At 44.7% G+C, this 19,504-nt stretch overlaps 1 protein-coding gene across 1 annotated transcript in view; it reads right to left on the bottom strand.

Annotated features, from left to right (window-relative positions):
• The window catches only part of LOC110529360 (protein eva-1 homolog C), a 204,166-nt gene that overhangs the window by 20,595 nt on the left and 164,067 nt on the right, over window positions 1-19,504 (bottom strand). The window lies entirely within an intron of this gene.

The raw sequence follows: 19,504 nt of genomic DNA, 5'->3' as shown, positions 1-19,504 counted from the left end.
GAGAGACAGAGAGAGAGAGAAGAGGGAAAGAGAGAGGGGGGATTGTACCCACAATGAACAGGGTCAAACATGAACCCACAATGAACAGGGTCAAACATGAACCCACAATGAACAGGGTCAAACATGAACCCACAATGAACAGGGTCAAACATGAACCCACAATGAACATGGTCAAACATGAACCCACAATGAACAGGGTCAAACATTCCTGCCCCCCTCACATGTGGTTTTGCGAACCTGACATGACCACACTTTAGGGTCACTGCCTGCCTGCCTGCCTGCCTGCCTGCCTGCCTGCCTGCCTGCCTGCCTGCCTGCCTGTCTGTCTGTCTGTCTGTCTGTCTGTCTGTCACGGGTTGATTTATTGCCTACAACACAGTACGTCTGTCTGTCCGTCTGCCTGTCTGTCTGTCTGTCTGCCTGTCTGTCTGTCACGGGTTGATTTATTGCCTACAACACAGTACGTCTGTCTGTCCGTCTGCCTGTCTGTCCGTCTGCCTGTCTGTCTGTCTGTCTGTCTGTCTGTCTGTCTGCCTGTCTGTCTGTCTGTCACGGGTTGATTTATTGCCTACAACACAGTACGTCTGTCTGTCCGTCTGCCTGCACTCCAATCTCCCCTGTCCCACGCACCAAAAGAACCCGCGTGACAACAAAATAAAAACGACTGCTTCTTTATCACTGAATTCAGCAGAACAAGCACGACTTATGCACACAGTCATCATTTGGGGAGAAAAAAGGGAATATTAGTTGGAAAGCACTTGGTGTATAAATACAGCGAACAAATGTACTGAGACAATATTCAGCTGTGGTCCAAGAAAGAGCAAATAAAAGTCCTGGACCAGACCTCACAAGCCCTGTCAGCAGTATAAAAAAAACATTAGGAACACCTGTACTTTCCATGACAGACTGACCAGGTGAATCCAGGTGAAAGCTATGATCCCTTATTGATGTCACTTGTTATATCCACTTCAATCAGTGTAGATGAAGAGGAGACAGATTAACTTCTTGGTGACAGGGGGACAGTATTGAGTAGCTTGGATGAATAAGGTGCCCAGAGTAAACTGCCTGCTATTCTGTCCCAGATGCTAATATATGCATATTATTAGTATTATTGGATAGAAAACACTCTGACGTTTCTAAAACTGTTTGAATTATGTCTGTGAGTATAACAGAACTCATATGGCAGGCAAAAACCTGAGAACAAATCCAACCAGAAAGTGGGAAATCTGAGGTTTGTAGTTTTTCAACTCTTTGCCATTCCAATATACAGTGTAAATAGGGTCATATTGCACTTCCTAAGGCTTCCACTAGATGTCAACAGTCTTTAGAACTTTGTTTCAAGCTTCTACTATGAAGGGGGAGATAATGAGAGGGGATTGAGCCAGGTGTCTGGCAGAGGGCCACAGGCTCGTTCCATTGCTTTTCTACAGACAATGGAATTCTCCGGTTGGAAAATTATTGAAGATTTATGATGAAAAATATCCTAAAGATTGATTCTATACTTAGTTTGACAAGTTTCTACGACCTGTAATATAACTTTTTGAACTTTTCGTCCGACGTTCGGCTGGACCTGAGTCTCCTTGTTTAAACTTGTTTGGAATCAACAAGAGGTCGACCGATTAATCGGAATGGCCGATTAATTAGGGCCGATTTCAAGTTTTCATAACAATCGGAAATCTGTATTTTTGGGTGCCGATAAAAAAAAAAAAAAAGTATACCTTTGTTTAACTAGGCAAGTCAGTTAAGAACACATTCTTATTTTCAATGACAGCCTAGGAACGGTGGGTTAAATGCCTCGTTCAGGGGCAGAACGACAGATGTTCACCTTGTCAGCTCGGGGGATCCAATCTTGCAACCTTACGGTCAACTACTCCAACGCAATAACAACCTGCCTCTCTCTCGTTGCACTCCACAAGGAGACTGCCTGTTACGCGAATGCAGTAAGCCAAGGTAAGTTGCTAGCTAGCATTAAACTTATCTTATAAAAAACAATCAATCATAACCACTAGTTAACTACACATGGTTGATGATATTACTAGATATTATCTAGCGTGTCCAGATTATATGCAACATATAATCTGACTGAGCATACAAGTATCTAAGTATCTGACTGAGTGGTGGTAGGCAGAAGCAGGCGCGTAAACATTCATTCAAACAGCACTTTCGTGCATTTTGCCAGCAGCTTTTCGTTGTGGTAGAGAGCGAGAAAACAAGTGAGGGGGGAGAGAGAGAGAGTGAAAGAGGGGAGGGAGATAGAAAGAGAGAGAGAGAGAGCGAGCGAGAGAGGGGGGTAAAGAGAGAGAGCAAGAGAGGGTAGAGAGAGAGAGAGAGAGAGAGAAAGAGAGACGGGGGTAGAGAGAGAGAGAGAGAGAGAGAGAGAGAATGAGAGAGAGAGAGAGAGAGAGTGAGAGGGGTTAGAGAGAGAGAATCAGAGAGAGGGGGGGTAAAGAGAGAGAGAGAATGAGAGAGAATGAGAGAGTGAGAGAGAGAGAGGGGGTAGAGAGAGAGAGAGAGAGGGGGTAGAGAGAGAGAGAGAGGGAGGGTAGAGAGAGAGAGAGAGAGAGAGAGAGAGAGAAAGAGAGAGAGACGGGGGGATAATTATGGGTACTGGAGACGACTCAGGAGTATAACAGTGGACTGTGTTTTTTCCCACTGGACTAGGACAGCAGTGTGGGTGTGTTTTAAAAAGAGAGGGGGAGAAAAATAGCGGGAGAGAGGGAAAGAGAGAAAGAGGGAGGGGAGGGGGTGTGTATATGTATTAGATGTCGACCGATTAATCGGAATGGCCGATTAATTAGCGCCGATTTCAAGGTTTCATAACAATCAAAGTCAAGGTGTCTTGATATATATATATTATTTTTTAAATCGGCATCGTTTTTTTTGGTCCTCCAATAATCGGTATCGGCGTTGAAAAATCATAATCGGTCGACCTCTAGTCTGTATTAAAGAGAAAGAGAGGGAGGGAGAAAACTAGAGAGTGAGAGGTGTGTGTGTAACAGAACAGAATGATGACAAGGATGTTCTCAGAGCCAGGGGAGTAGAATGTTATAGTAACGCACTAGGGACTAGGTACAGTGCATTCGGAAAGTATTCCGACACCTTGACTTTTTCCACAATATGTTACGTTACAACCTTATTCTAAAATTGATAAAATAGTTTTTTTCCCTCATCTATCCACACAGATTACCCCATAATGACAAAGCAAAAACAGGTTTTTAGACATTTTTGCTATTCTATAAAACTTAAAATAAACTGAAATTTCACATTTACATAAGTATTCAGACCCTTTATTCAGTACTTTGTTGAAGCAACTTTGGCAGCGATTACAGACTCGATGCTTCTTGGGTATGACGCTACAAACGTGGAACACCTGAATTTGGGGAGTTTCTCCCATTCTTCTCTGCAGATCCTCTCAAGCTCTGTCAGGTTGGATGGGGAGCGTTGCTGCACAGCTATTTTTGGATCCCTCCAAAGATGTTTGATTGGGTTAAAGTCCAGGCTCTGGCTGGGCCACTCAAGGACATTCAGATGCTTGTACCAAAGCCACTCCTGTGTTGTCTTGGCTGTGTGCTTAGGGTCGTTGTCCTGTTGGAAGGTGATCCTTTGCCCCAGTCGGAGGTCCTGAGCGCTCTGGAGCAGGTTTTCATCAAGGATCTCTTTGAACTTTGCTCCGTTCATCTTTGCCTCGATCCTGTCTAGTCTCCCAGTCCCTGCTGCTGAAAAACATCCCCACAGCATGATGCTGCTACCACCATGCTTCACCGTATGGATGGTGCCTGGTTTCGTGCAGACATGACGCTTGTGTGTGTGTCTGCACGTGTCTGAGGGTATGAAGCACATCAGTCCTCCTCATCGTGTGTATACATACATAAACAAACACAGGTTTTCAGACGGGGTAATTTAAGAACCAGGGGACCAGTGATGAATTCCTCTATGGGGTTCTCTGGGCCCGTTTTAGGTGCTGGAATGTGTTTCAGCTGTGATCAGAGACGTGTCAAGTTAAAACCTAGTCTTAGGAGTTGGCTAAACAGGGAGACTGGTGAAAGCACTTGACTTTAAGAGACCTATAGAGTATAATACCCATAATACCCATAAAATCTAGCGATCAAACAGGGAAATGGTTACAATGGTTTTTCCACCATTCATTTTACCCATAGGGGATATTAGAAACACTTAAAATAAGGGCTGTGTTTCTTATAGACTCACCCTGGCATGGCGTTTTGATATCCGTGTAAATCTCTCTAGGACAAGGTGGGTATTTATGGGTATTATGACACCTCCACTGTGGGGCTTTATAGCAGTGTTTCTCCTACCATATAGGCAATGTGGGCCCCTGTAGCCTCCCGCCTGAAACAGTTTGGCTTCAAAAGGCTTCAACTGGTGCTTTGAGAGCCTTTGATCCTCACCTGGAAATCAAACGAGGTGAAAGACCGACCTCTAGTAATATGGTCTAGTCTAGCCTTGGACACATAACCAGTGGTAGTAGGGTGCATTCCAGGACGGAGCCGGAGGAAACACACACACACTCCGCTCCAGTGTGCCCCCTGCCCTGGATTGAACAGTAAAGCGTTCAATTTACCAAATGCTATAATGGATACCACACATCCCTCTGGTTGGGAGCGTGAGCACACACACACACACACACGCACGCACACACACACACACACATACACACACACACACATACACACGCACACGCGCACACACACACACACACACACACACACACACACACACACACACACGCACACACACACACGCACACACACACACACACACACACACACACACACACATACACACGCACACGCGCACACACACACACACACACACACACACACACGCACACGCACGCGCACACACGGCATAGACTCCTCCTACTCCCAGTCCACTACAATCATCAGTCCCGCTTCATGATCCCAGCTGTTTAAGCCCTTCACTACACTACAGTTCTGAAACACACTTACAGTTACTGTCATTAAGACTCAGACAGACACCAAAAATCTGACCCGTTGACAGTGTGAAGACATAATAAAGAGCCAGAAAATGACACCATTATAGAGTCCAGTAAACCCCTATACAGAATACACACAGCAGTACAAACAGCCATCAAAAGACCCCCACCTCACTCACACACACACACACACACACACACACACACACACACACACACACACACACACACACACACACACACACACACACACACACACACACACACACACACACACACACACACAGAGAGAAATAACCAAAACCTCATTTTAACCTACACTCTTAGAACTATAGGTCTCACTAAATATCTAATCCTATTTCTACAGGTGTGGTGAGCTTGAAAATAAAAGAGAGCCGCACACTCTAGGAGCTCAGAAGAAAAAATGTAATTACCAACCACCAGGTGTGGTGAGACCGTATCAAACACAACAGTACAGTGTGGTGAGACCGTATCAAACAGTATGGTGTGGTGAGACCATATCAAACAGTATGGTGTGGTGAGACCGTATCAAACAGTATGGTGTGGTGAGACCGTATCAAACACAACAGTATGGTGTGGTGAGACCATATCAAACAGTATGGTGTGGTGAGACCATATCAAACAGTATGGTGTGGTGAGACCATATCAAACACAACAGTACAGTGTGGTGAGACCGTATCAAACAGTATGGTGTGGTGAGACCGTATCAAACAGTATGGTGTGGTGAGACCGTATCAAACACAACAGTATGGTGTGGTGAGACCATATCAAACACAACAGTACAGTGTGGTGAGACCGTATCAAACAGTATGGTGTGGTGAGACCGTATCAAACAGTATGGTGTGGTGAGACCGTATCAAACAGTATGGTGTGGTGAGACCGTATCAAACAGTATGGTGTGGTGAGACCGTATCAAACAGTATGGTGTGGTGAGACCGTATCAAACAGTATGGTGTGGTGAGACCGTATCAAACAGTATGTTGTGGTGAGACCGTATCAAACAGTATGGTGTGGTGAGACCATATCAAACACAACAGCATGGTGTGGTGAGACCGTATCAAACAGTATGGTGTGGTGAGACCGTATCAAACAGTATGGTGTGGTGAGACCGTATCAAACAGTATGGTGTGGTGAGACCATATCAAACAGTATGGTGTGGTGAGACCATATCAAACAGTGTGGTGTGGTGAGACCGTATCAAACAGTATGGTGTGGTGAGACCATATCAAACAGTATGGTGTGGTGAGACCATATCAAACACAACAGTATGGTGTGGTGAGACCGTATCAAACACAACAGTATGGTGTGGTGAGACCGTATCAAACACAACAGTATGGTGTGGTGAGACCATATCAAACACAACGGTATGGTGTGGTGAGACCGTATCAAACAGTATGGTGTGGTGAGACCGTATCAAACAGTATGGTGTGGTGAGACCGTATCAAACAGTATGGTGTGGTGAGAACGTATCAAACAGTATGGTGTGGTGAGACCGTATCCAACAGTATGGTGTGGTGAGACCATATCAACAGTATGGTGTGGTGAGACCATATCAAACACAACAGTATGGTGTGGTGAGACCGTATCAAACAGTATGGTGTGGTGAGACCGTTTCAAACAGTATGGTGTGGTGAGACCATATCAAACACAACAGTATGGTGTGGTGAGACCGTATCAAACACAACAGTATGGTGTGGTGAGACCGTATCAAACAGTATGGTGTGGTGAGACAGTATCAAACAGTATGGTGTGGTGAGACCGTATCAAACAGTATGGTGTGGTGAGACCGTATCAAACAGTATGGTGTGGTGAGACCGTATCAAACACAACAGTATGGTGTGGTGAGACCGTATCAAACAGTATGGTGTGGTGAGACCGTATCAAACACAACAGTATGGTGTGGTGAGACCGTATCAAACATTATGGTGTGGTGAGACCGTATCAAACAGTATGGTGTGGTGAGACCGTATCAAACAGTATGGTGTGGTGAGACCATATCAAACAGTATGGTGTGGTGAGACCATATCAAACACAACAGTATGGTGTGGTGAGACCATATCAAACAGTATGGTGTGGTGAGACCATATCAAACACAACAGTATGGTGTGGTGAGACCGTATCAAACAGTATGGTGTGGTGAGACCATATCAAACAGTATGGTGTGGTGAGACCATATCAAACACAACAGTATGGTGTGGTGAGACCGTATCAAACAGTATGGTGTGGTGAGACCGTATCAAACGGTATGGTGTGGTGAGACCGTATCAAACACAACAGTATGGTGTGGTGAGACCGTATCAAACATTATGGTGTGGTGAGACCGTATCAAACAGTATGGTGTGGTGAGACCGTATCAAACACAACAGTATGGTGTGGTGAGACCGTATCAAACAGTATGGTGTGGTGAGACCGTATCAAACGGTATGGTGTGGTGAGACCGTATCAAACACAACAGTATGGTGTGGTGAGACCGTATCAAACAGTATGGTGTGGTGAGACCGTATCAAACACAACAGTATGGTGTGGTGAGACCGTATCAAACACAACAGTATGGTGTGGTGAGACCGTATCAAACATTATGGTGTGGTGAGACCGTATCAAACAGTATGGTGTGGTGAGACCGTATCAAACAGTATGGTGTGGTGAGACCGTATCAAACAGTATGGTGTGGTGAGACCGTATCAAACAGTATGGTGTGGTGAGACCGTATCAAACAGTATGGTGTGGTGAGACCGTATCAAACAGTATGGTGTGGTGAGACCGTATCAAACAGTATGGTGTGGTGAGACCGTATCAAACACAACAGTATGGTGTGGTGAGACCGTATCAAACAGTATGGTGTGGTGAGACCGTATCAAACACAACAGTATGGTGTGGTGAGACCGTATCAAACAGTATGGTGTGGTGAGACCGTATCAAACAGTATGGTGTGGTGAGACAGTAAAAAATTGTAGACCTCCACAAGTCTGGTTCGGTCACGACTTGCAGACTTGTTTTTGAGTTGCTGTGCGTTTTGTTGCCAACCTGTTTTGCTACCTGACAAATTTACGGTTTTTACTTTTTAATTACCGTTTATATTTTTGTTTTTTCCTACTCAACTTTTTCACTCCGGATGCTTTATCTGGACACGATTCGTCAGGACCTCCAACAGCCGAAGCTAAGTAGTAACATTAACATGATGCCTTCTAATTGCAGTCGCTGTACTCGCCTTACGGCGAGGATAGCTGTGCTACAAGCCCAGCTTCAGACGCAATCGCTAGGCAAGGGTAATTTCAGTGTAGGAAAGGATGAAACAGCGTCTGTGCCACCAGTAAGTACAGATAGTAGTATAAATCCCCTGGCACAGTCCCTGCAGCCGGACAACTTTCTCATGGCTTCTGGAAGGAAATGCTGTAGGAACGCTCAACCGGTGTCGCTCATTCAGCCGACAGAAACTTTCAACCGGTTTTCCCCATTAAGCAGCGGGTCGGAGTCAGAGGCCGAGTCTTCTCTGGTCTCTACTCCTCCCGTTACGGGGTCTGAGACGCCGAAGCTTCCCACCATTAGCTCTGACAAATTGAAAAGTCTAGTCATTGGCGACTCCATTACCCGCAGTATTAGACTTGAGAATCATCCAGCGATCATACACTGTTTACCGGGGGGCAGGGCTACCGACGTTAAGGCTAATCTGAAGATGGTGCTGGCTAAAGCTAAAACTGGCGAGTGTAGAGAGTATAGAGATATTGTTATCCACGTCGGCACCAACGATGTTAGGATGAAACAGTCAGAGATCACCAAGCGCAACATAGCTTCTGCGTGTAAATCAGCTAGAAAGATGTGTCGGCATCGAGTAATTGTCTCTGGCCCCCTCCCAGTTAGGGGGAGTGATGAGCTCTACAGCAGAGTCTCACAACTCAATCGCTGGTTGAAAACTGTTTTCTGCCCCTCCCAAAAGATAGAATTTGTAGATAATTGGCCCTCTTTCTGGGACTCACCCACAAACAGGACCAAGCCTGACCTGCTGAGGAGTGACGGACTCCATCCTAGCTGGAGGGGTGCTCTCATTTTATCTACCAACATAGACAGGGCTCTAACTCCTCTAGCTCCACAATGAAATAGGGTGCAGGCCAGGCAGCAGGCTGTTAGCCAGCCTGCCAGCATAGTGGAGTCTGCCACTAGCACAGTCAGTGTAGTCAGCTCAGCTATCACCATTGAGACCGTGTCTGTGCCTCGACCTAGGTTGGGCAAAACTAAACATGGCGGTGTTCGCCTTAGCAATCTCACTAGGATAAAGACCACCTCCATTCCTGTCATTATTGAAAGAGATCATGATACCTCACATCTCAAAATAGGGCTACTTAATGTTAGATCCCTTACTTCAAAGGCAATTATAGTCAATGAACTAATCACTGATCATAATCTTGATGTGATTGGCCTGACTGAAACATGGCTTAAGCCTGATGAATTTACTGTGTTAAATGAGGCCTCACCTCCTGGCTACACTAGTGACCATATCCCCCGTGCATCCCGCAAAGGCGGAGGTGTTGCTAACATTTACGGTAGCAAATTTCAATTTACAAAAAAAAAAATGACGTTTTCGTCTTTTGAGCTTCTAGTCATGAAATCTATGCAGCCTACTCAATCACTTTTTATAGCTACTGTTTACAGGCCTCCTGGGCCATATACAGCGTTCCTCACTGAGTTCCCTGAATTCCTATCGGACCTTGTAGTCATAGCGGATAATATTCTAATCTTTGGTGACTTTAATATTCACATGGAAAAGTCCACAGACCCACTCCAAAAGGCTTTCGGAGCCATCATCGACTCAGTGGGTTTTGTCCAACATGTCTCTGGACCCACTCACTGTCACAGTCATACGCTGGACCTAGTTTTGTCCCATGGAATAAATGTTGTGGATCTTAATGTTTTTCCTCATAATCCTGGACTATCGGACCACCATTTTATTACGTTAGCAATTGCAACAAATAATCTGCTCAGACCCCAACCAAGGATCATCAAAAGTCGTGCTATAAATTCACAGACAACACAAAGATTCCTTGATGTCCTTCCAGACTCCTTCTGCCTACCCAAGGACGCCAGAGGACAAAAATCAGTTAACCACCTAACTGAGGAACTCAACTTAACCTTGCGCAATACCCTAGATGCAGTTGCACCCCTAAAAACTAAAAACATTTCTCATAAGAAACTAGCTCCCTGGTACACAGAAAATACCCGAGCTCTGAAGCAAGCTTCCAGAAAATTGGAACGGAAATGGCGCCACACCAAACTGGAAGTCTTCCGACTAGCTTGGAAAGACAGTACTGTGCAGTACCGAAGAGCCCTTACTGCTGCTCGATCATCCTATTTTTCTAACTTAATTGAGGAAAATAAGAACAATCCGAAATTCCTTTTTGATACTGTCGCAAAGCTAACTAAAAAGCAGCATTCCCCAAGAGAGGATGACTTTCACTTTAGCAGTGATAAATTCATGAACTTCTTTGAGGAAAAGATTATGATTATTAGAAAGCAAATTACGGACTCTTCCTTAAATCTGCGTATTCCTTCAAAGCTCAGTTGTCCTGAGTCTGCACAACTCTGCCAGGACCTAGGATCAAGAGAGACACTCAAGTGTTTTAGTACTATATCTCTTGACACAATGATGAAAATAATCATGGCCTCTAAACCTTCAAGCTGCATACTGGACCCTATTCCAACTAAACTACTGAAAGAGCTGCTTCCTGTGCTTGGCCCTCCTATGTTGAACATAATAAACGGCTCTCTATCCACCGGATGTGTACCAAACTCACTAAAAGGCAGTAATAAAGCCTCTCGTGAAAAAGCCAAACCTTGACCCAGAAAATATAAAAAACTATCGGCCTATATCGAATCTTCCATTCCTCTCAAAAATTTTAGAAAAGGCTGTTGCGCAACAACTCACTGCCTTCCTGAAGACAAACAATGTATACGAAATGCTTCAGTCTGGTTTTAGACCCCATCATAGCACTGAGACGGCACTTGTGAAGGTGGTAAATGACATTTTAATGGCATCGGACCGAGGCTCTGCATCTGTCCTCGTGCTCCTAGACCTTAGTGCTGCTTTTGATACCATCGATCACCACATTCTTTTGGAGAGATTGGAAACCCAAATTGGTCTACACGGACAAGTTCTGGCCTGGTTTAGATCTCATCTGTCGGAAAGATATCAGTTTGTCTCTGTGAATGGTCTGTCCTCTGACAAATCAACTGTAAATTTCGGTGTTCCTCAAGGTTCCGTTTTAGGACCACTATTGTTTTCACTATATATTTTACCTCTTGGGGATGTTATTCGAAAACATAATGTTAACTTTCACTGCTATGCGGATGACACACAGCTGTACATTTCAATTAAACATGGTGAAGCCCCAAAATTGCCCTTGCTAGAAGAATGTGTTTCAGACATAAGGAAGTGGATGGCTGCAAACTTTCTACTTTTAAACTCGGACAAAACAGAGATGCTTGTTCTAGGTCCCAAGAAACAAAGAGATCTTCTGTTGAATCTGACAATTAATCTTAATGGTTGTACAGTCGTCTCAAATAAAACTGTGAAGGACCTCGGCGTTACTCTGGACCCTGATCTCTCTTTTGAAGAACATATCAAGACCATTTCAAGGACAGCTTTTTTCCATCTACGTAACATTGCAAAAATCAGGAACTTTCTGTCCAAAAATGATGCAGAAAAATTAATCCATGCTTTTGTCACTTCCAGGTTAGACTACTGCAATGCTCTACTTTCCGGCTACCCGGATAAAGCACTAAATAAACTTCAGTTAGTGCTAAATACGGCTGCTAGAATCCTGACTAGAACCAAAAAATTTGATCATATTACTCCAGTGCTAGCCTCTCTACACTGGCTTCCTGTCAAAGCAAGGGCTGATTTCAAGGTTTTACTGCTAACCTACAAAGCATTACATGGGCTTGCTCCTATCTATCTCTCTTATTTGGTCCTGCCGTACATACCTACACGTACGCTACGGTCACAAGACGCAGGCCTCCTAATTGTCCCTAGAATTTTTAAGCAAACAGCTGGAGGCAGGGCTTTCTCCTATAGAGCTCCATTTTTATGGAACGGTCTGCCTACCCATGTCAGAGACGCAAACTCGGTCTCAACCTTTAAGTCTCTACTGAAGACTCATCTCTTCAGTGGGTCATATGATTGAGTGTAGTCTGGCCCAGGAGTGGGAGGGTGAACGGAAAGGCTCTGGAGCAACGAACCACCCTTGCTGTCTCTGCCTGGCCGGTTCCCCTCTTTCCACTGGGATTCTCTGCCTCTAACCCTATTACAGGGGCTGAGTCACTGGCTTTACTGGGGCTCTCTCATGCCGTCCCTGGAGGAGGTGCGTCACCTGAGTGGGTTGAGTCACTGATGTGGTCATCCTGTCTGGGTTGGCGCCCCCCCCCCCCCCTTAAGTTGTGCCGTGGCGGAGGTCTTTGTGGGCTATACTCAGCCTTGTCTCAGGATGGTAAGTTGGTGGTTGAAGATATCCCTCTAGTGGTGTGGGGGCTGTGCTTTGGCAAAGTGGGTGGGGTTATATCCTTCCTGTTTGGCCCTGTCCGGGGGTGTCCTCGGAGTGGGCCACAGTGTCTCCTGACCCCTCCTGTCTCAGCCTCCAGTATTTATGCTGCAGTAGTTATGTGTCGGGGGGCTAGGGTCAGTTTGTTATATCTGGAGTACTTCTCCTGTCCTATTCGGTGTCCTGTGTGAATCTAAGTGTGCGTTCTCTAATTCTCTCCTTCTCTCTTTCTCTCTCTCGGAGGACCTGAGCCCTAGGACCATGCCCCAGGACTACCTGACATGATGACTCCTTGCTGTCCCCAGTCCACCTGGCTGTGCTGCTGCTCCAGTTTCAACTGTTCTGCCTTATTATTATTCGACCATGCTGATCATTTATGAACATTTGAACATCTTGGCCATGTTCTGTTATAATCTCCACCCGGCACAGCCAGAAGAGGACTGGCCATCCCACATATGCTCTCTCTAATTCTCTCTTTCTTTCTCTCTCTCGGAGGACCTGAGCCCTAGGACCATGCCCCAGGAATACCTGACATGATGACTCCTTGCTGTCCCCAGTCCACCTGACTGTGCTGTTGCTCCAGTTTCAACTATTCTGCCTTATTATTATTCGACCATGCTGGTCATTTATGAACATTTGAACATCTTGACCATGTTTTGTTATAATCTCCACCCGGCACAGCCAGAAGAGGACTGGCCACCCCACATAGCCTGGTTCCTCTCTAGGTTTCTTCCTAGGTTTTGGCCTTTCTAGGGAGTTGTTCCTAGCCACCGTGCTTCTTCACCTGCATTGCTTGCTGTTTGGGGTTTTAGGCTGGGTTTCTGTACAGCACTTTGAGATATCAGCTGATGTACGAAGGGCTATATAAAATAAATTTGATTGATTGATTGATTGATATCAAACACAACAGTATGGTGTGGTGAGACCGTTTCAAACAGTATGGTGTGGTGAGACCGTATCAAACAGTATGGTGTGGTGAGACCGTATCAAACACAACAGTATGGTGTGGTGAGACCATGTCAAACAGTATGGTGTGGTGAGAACGTATCAAACAGTATGGTGTGGTGAGACCGTATCAAACAGTATGGTGTGGTGAGACCGTATCAAACAGTATGGTGTGGTGAGACCGTATCAAACAGTATGGTGTGGTGAGACCGTATCAAACAGTATGGTGTGGTGAGACCGTATCAAACACAACAGTATGGTGTGGTGAGACCGTATCAAACACAACAGTATGGTGTGGTGAGACCGTATCAAACACAACAGTATGGTGTGGTGAGACCGTATCAAACAGTATGGTGTGGTGAGACCGTATCAAACAGTATGGTGTGGTGAGACCGTATCAAACAGTATGGTGTGGTGAGACCGTATCAAACAGTATGGTGTGGTGAGACCATATCAAACAGTATGGTGTGGTGACACCGTATCAAACACAACAGTATGGTGTGGTGAGACCGTATCAAACACAACAGTATGGTGTGGTGAGACCGTATCAAACAGTATGGTGTGGTGAGACCGTATCAAACAGTATGGTGTGGTGAGACCGTATCAAACACAACAGTATGGTGTGGTGAGACCGTCTCAAACAGTATGGTGTGGTGAGACCGTATCAAACAGTATGGTGTGGTGAGACCGTATCAAACACAACAGTATGGTGTGGTGAGACCGTATCAAACAGTATGGTGTGGTGAGACAGTATCAAACACAACAGTATGGTGTGGTGAGACCGTTTCAAACAGTATGGTGTGGTGAGACCGTATCAAACAGTATGGTGTGATCAGACAGTATCAAACACAACAGTATGGTGTGGTGAGACCATATCAAACAGTATGGTGTGGTGAGACCGTATCAAACAGTATGGTGTGGTGAGACAGTATCAAACACAACAGTATGGTGTGGTGAGACCGTTTCAAACAGTATGGTGTGGTGAGACAGTATCAAACACAACAGTATGGTGTGGTGAGACCGTATCAAACACAACAGTATGGTGTGGTGAGACCGTTTCAAACAGTATGGTGTGGTGAGACCGTATCAAACAGTATGGTGTGGTGAGACCATATCAAACACAACAGTATGGTGTGGTGAGACCATATCAAACAGTATGGTGTGGTGAGAACGTATCAAACAGTATGGTGTGGTGAGACCGTATCAAACAGTATGGTGTGGTGAGACCGTATCAAACACAACAGTATGGTGTGGTGAGACCGTATCAAACACAACAGTATGGTGTGGTGAGACCGTATCAAACAGTATGTTGTGGTGAGACCATATCAAACAGTATGGTGTGGTGAGACCATATCAAACAGTATGGTGTGGTGAGACCGTATCAAACAGTATGGTGTGGTGAGACCGTATCAAACAGTATGGTGTGGTGAGACCGTATCAAACAGTATGGTGTGGTGAGACCGTATCAAACAGTATGGTGTGGTGAGACCGTATCAAACAGTATGGTGTGGTGAGACCGTATCAAACAGTATGGTGTGGTGAGACCATATCAAACAGTATGGTGTGGTGAGACCATATCAAACAGTATGGTGTGGTGAGACCGTATCGGTACCCTATTCCTACTCCGTATATACAGTGCCTTGCGAAAGTATTCGGCCCCCTTGAACTTTGCGACCTTTTGCCACATTTCAGGCTTCAAACATAAAGATATAAAACTGTATTTTTTGTGAAGAATCAACAACAAGTGGGACACAATCATGAAGTGGAACGACATTTATTGGATATTTCAAACTTTTTTAACAAATCAAAAACTGAAAAATTGGGCGTGCAAAATTATTCAGCCCCCTTAAGTTAATACTTTGTAGCGCCACCTTTTGCTGCGATTACAGCTGTAAGTCGCTTGGGGTATGTCTATCAGTTTTGCACATCGAGAGACTGACATTTTTTCCCATTCCTCCTTGCAAAACAGTTCGAGCTCAGTGAGGTTGGATGGAGAGCATTTGTGAACAGCAGTTTTCAGTTCTTTCCACAGATTCTCGATTGGATTCAGGTCTGGACTTTGACTTGGCCATTCTAACACCTGGATATGTTTATTTTTGAACCATTCCATTGTAGATTTTGCTTTATGTTTTGGATCATTGTCTTGTTGGAAGACAAATCTCCGTCCCAGTCTCAGGTCTTTTGCAGACTCCATCAGGTTTTCTTCCAGAATGGTCCTGTATTTGGCTCCATCCATCTTCCCATCAATTTTAACCATCTTCCCTGTCCCTGCTGAAGAAAAGCAGGCCCAAACCATGATGCTGCCACCATGTTTGACAGTGGGGATGATGTGTTCAGGGTGATGAGCTGTGTTGCTTTTACGCCAAACATAACGTTTTGCATTGTTGCCAAAAAGTTCCATTTTGGTTTCATCTGACCAGAGCACCTTCTTACACATGTTTGGTGTGTCTCCCAGATGGCTTGTGGCAAACTTTAAACAACACTTTTTATGGATATCGTTAAGAAATGGCTTTCTTCTTGCCACTCTTCCATAAAGGCCAGATTTGTGCAATATACGACTGATTGTTGTCCTATGGACAGAGTCTCCCACCTCAGCTGTAGATCTCTGCAGTTCATCCAGAGTGATCATGGGCCTCTTGGCTGCATCTCTGATCAGTCTTCTCCTTGTATGAACTGAAAGTTTAGAGGGAAGGCCAGGTCTTGGTAGATTTGCAGTGGTCTGATACTCCTTCCATTTCAATATTATCGCTTGCACAGTGCTCCTTGGGATGTTTAAAGCTTGGGAAATCTTTTTGTATCCAAATCCGGCTTTAAACTTCTTCACAACAGTATCTCGGACCTGCCTGGTGTGTTCCTTGTTCTTCATGATGCTCTCTGCGCTTTTAACGGACCTCTGAGACTATCACAGTGCAGGTGCATTTATACGGAGACTTGATTACACACAGGTGGATTGTATTTATCATCATTAGTCATTTAGGTCAACATTGGATCATTCAGAGATCCTCACGGAACTTCTGGAGAGAGTTTGCTGCACTGAAAGTAAAGGGGCTGAATAATTTTGCACGCCCAATTTTTCAGTTTTTGATTTGTTAAAAAAGTTTGAAATATCCAATAAATGTCGTTCCACTTCATGATTGTGTCCCACTTGTTGTTGATTCTTCACAAAAAAATACAGTTTTCTATCTTTATGCTTGAAGCCTGAAATGTGGCAAAAGGTCGCAAAGTTCAAGGGGGCCGAATACTTTCGCAAGGCACTGTAGTAGACAACTTATAGGGAACCAGTGTCATCACTCACCATGTCCTTTGACCCCTACCCAAACCAAGTGACATATCCAAACAGTGGCTTGGCGGTGTGTGTGTGTCTGTCTATTTCCTTTCCTTTATTGGACTGGTGTTGGAGACAGAGGAGTGGAGGCTACTGTAACTGAGTCAGCCCATTGGCTCTCATTATCTGATGTGTCTGTTCCCTCGCTGGCTGGGTCAACATGAATGCACCTAAAATGCCATGTCATTATAGTGCGCCTCGCCCTAAACTCACTCCCTCGTATCAGGCTTTTATATATGAGCTCATCACATGAGGCTAAGTTGGCCGCTCTGTAAATCGCTTCGTATCAAAAGTTCAAAACGTCTGCTACATAACGGTAGTACTATTATTTTTAGAAATGTTTCCCATTGGGTGAGAGCTCATGATGATGGTAAAACTAGGCTTTTCATTGGCTGAGAGCGGTATCTTGTGACAACAGCCTCAAAAAATATCACTCATAATATTGTAGATGTCATAAATAGCATGCATTACTGCACAGGGCTATTATTACTATAGAACGTGGGCTACATAGTAATTACCCCAGCATGTCCGATATTTCACATCTAGGGATAGTCTACTATTGGTCTATTGGTCTTCAGGTCACATGTCTAGGGATAGTCTACTATTGGTCTACAGGTCACATGTCTAGGGATAGTCTACTATTGGTCTATTGGTCTTCAGGTCACATGTCTAGGGATAGTCTACTATTGGTCTAATGGTCTTCATGTCACATGTCTAGGGATAGTCTACTATTGGTCTAATGGTCTTCATGTCACATGTCTAGGGATAGTCTACTATTGGTCTATTGGTCTTCAGGTCACATGTCTAGGGATAGTCTACTATTGGTCTTCAGGTCACATGTCTAGGGATAGCCTACTATTGGTCTTCAGGTCACATGTCTAGGGATAGTCTACTATTGGTCTATTGGTCTTCAGGTCACATGTCTAGGGATAGTCTACTATTGGTCTATTGGTCTTCAGGTCACATGTCTAGGGATAGTCTACTATTGGTCTATTGGTCTTCAGGTCACATGTCTAGGGATAGTCTACTATTGGTCTAATGGTCTTCATGTCACATGTCTAGGGATAGTCTACTATTGGTCTACAGGTCACATGTCTAGGGATAGTCTACTATTGGTCTATTGGTCTTCAGGTCACATGTCTAGGGATAGTCTACTATTGGTCTAATGGTCTTCAGGTCACATGTCTAGGGATAGTCTACTATTGGTCTATTGGTCTTCAGGTCACATGTCTAGGGATATTCTACTATTGGTCTAATGGTCTTCAGGTCACATGTCTAGGGATAGTCTACTATTGGTCTATTGGTCTTCAGGCCACATGTCTAGGGATAGTCTACTATTGGTCTATTGGTCTTCAGGTCACATGTCTAGGGATAGTCTACTATTGGTCTATTGGTCTTCAGGTCACATGTCTAGGGATAGTCTAGTATTGGTCTTCAGGTCAGAGAAAGTCTAAATAAGAATAAGTAATAATCTGTGACCTACACAGACATTTAATTAACTGACTTATTTGGCCATTTCTCAACTCATTGGCACGATATCGTCCACTTAATCTTTTAAAAGAGCAGTACGGCACTAGGAAAGTTGATGTGACTAAACAGATCATCTGTTTGCTACAGGCAGAGAACTTTGTTTTAAGCATCAACTTGTTCCCATGTTCTGACCCAAACTGGGTGCTGCACCTGTTAAACTCTGTAACATCCCTCACAGGATAAGTATTATCAGAAGACCTTGGAGTTTGCAGAAAATTATTCGGTTTTTAGGGCTGGGATAATTACCTTCCTGCCAAGTAAAAATGAGTGACAGGGGAGACTTGGACGGGACTAAAATGACAGATGTGGTGATTTGTGCTCGTGCACATAATGACATTACCTGAGCTCCCCTAGTAAAACGTATCCCGTCAGAATAGGGCTAACGACAACTGCCACAGAAATAAAAGTGAAGACAATGTGAGTTCTGTTTGATGTCGGGGCTTCTGCTAACCCAAACAAGTCATTATCTTTAGAGCGAGCCGACCGCTGAGACATGAATGAAACGGGACTAAAGCTTGCTACAACGTTCACAGCCTCAGAGCTGTGAAATTCTGCTCTACATAGTAACATACAGTACAATGGGCCCTGCAGCTATCGCATTCGCATAGCCATGTTCTACAATATTGGACCGTTGCCTTTCATATTTTTCAAATTATTACCACGGCTCAAGCAATTTCTGCAACCATCGCCACGTTCAAATGAAGAGAAGCTGTGAACACGGCGCCGCGTTGGTTGGGAATGTTGGGGAGATGCGTGGCTGGGCTGTGCGCCCTCCCGCGGACGGTGGTCTCACAGCCACGTAGCTATGTCACAATGGGCCACCGGGCTCTGCGGCCGTGGACTCTGAATTAGCCTTTACATGGCCGTGGACTCTGAATTATTATGGCCGTGGACTCTGAATTAGTCTCTACATGGCCGTGGACTCTGAATTATTATGGCCGTGGACTCTGAATTAGTCTTTACATGGCCGTGGACTCTGAATTATTATGGCCGTGGACTCTGAATTAGTCTTTACATGGCCGTGGACTCTGAATTAGCCTTTACATGGCCATGGACTCTGAATTATTATGGCCGTGGACTCTGAATTAGTCTTTACATGGCCGTGGACTCTGAGTTATTATGGCCGTGGACTCTGAATTAGTCTTTACATGGCCGTGGACTCTGAATTAGTCTTTACATGGCCGTGGACTCTGAATTATT

Source organism: Oncorhynchus mykiss, chromosome 8 (assembly GCF_057628025.1).
Source record: "Oncorhynchus mykiss isolate SJ-2025 chromosome 8, ASM5762802v1, whole genome shotgun sequence".
Taxonomy (NCBI): domain Eukaryota; kingdom Metazoa; phylum Chordata; class Actinopteri; order Salmoniformes; family Salmonidae; genus Oncorhynchus; species Oncorhynchus mykiss.
The sequence above is the reverse complement of the archived record's forward strand: the minus strand, read 5'-3'. Positions and strand labels throughout refer to the sequence as shown.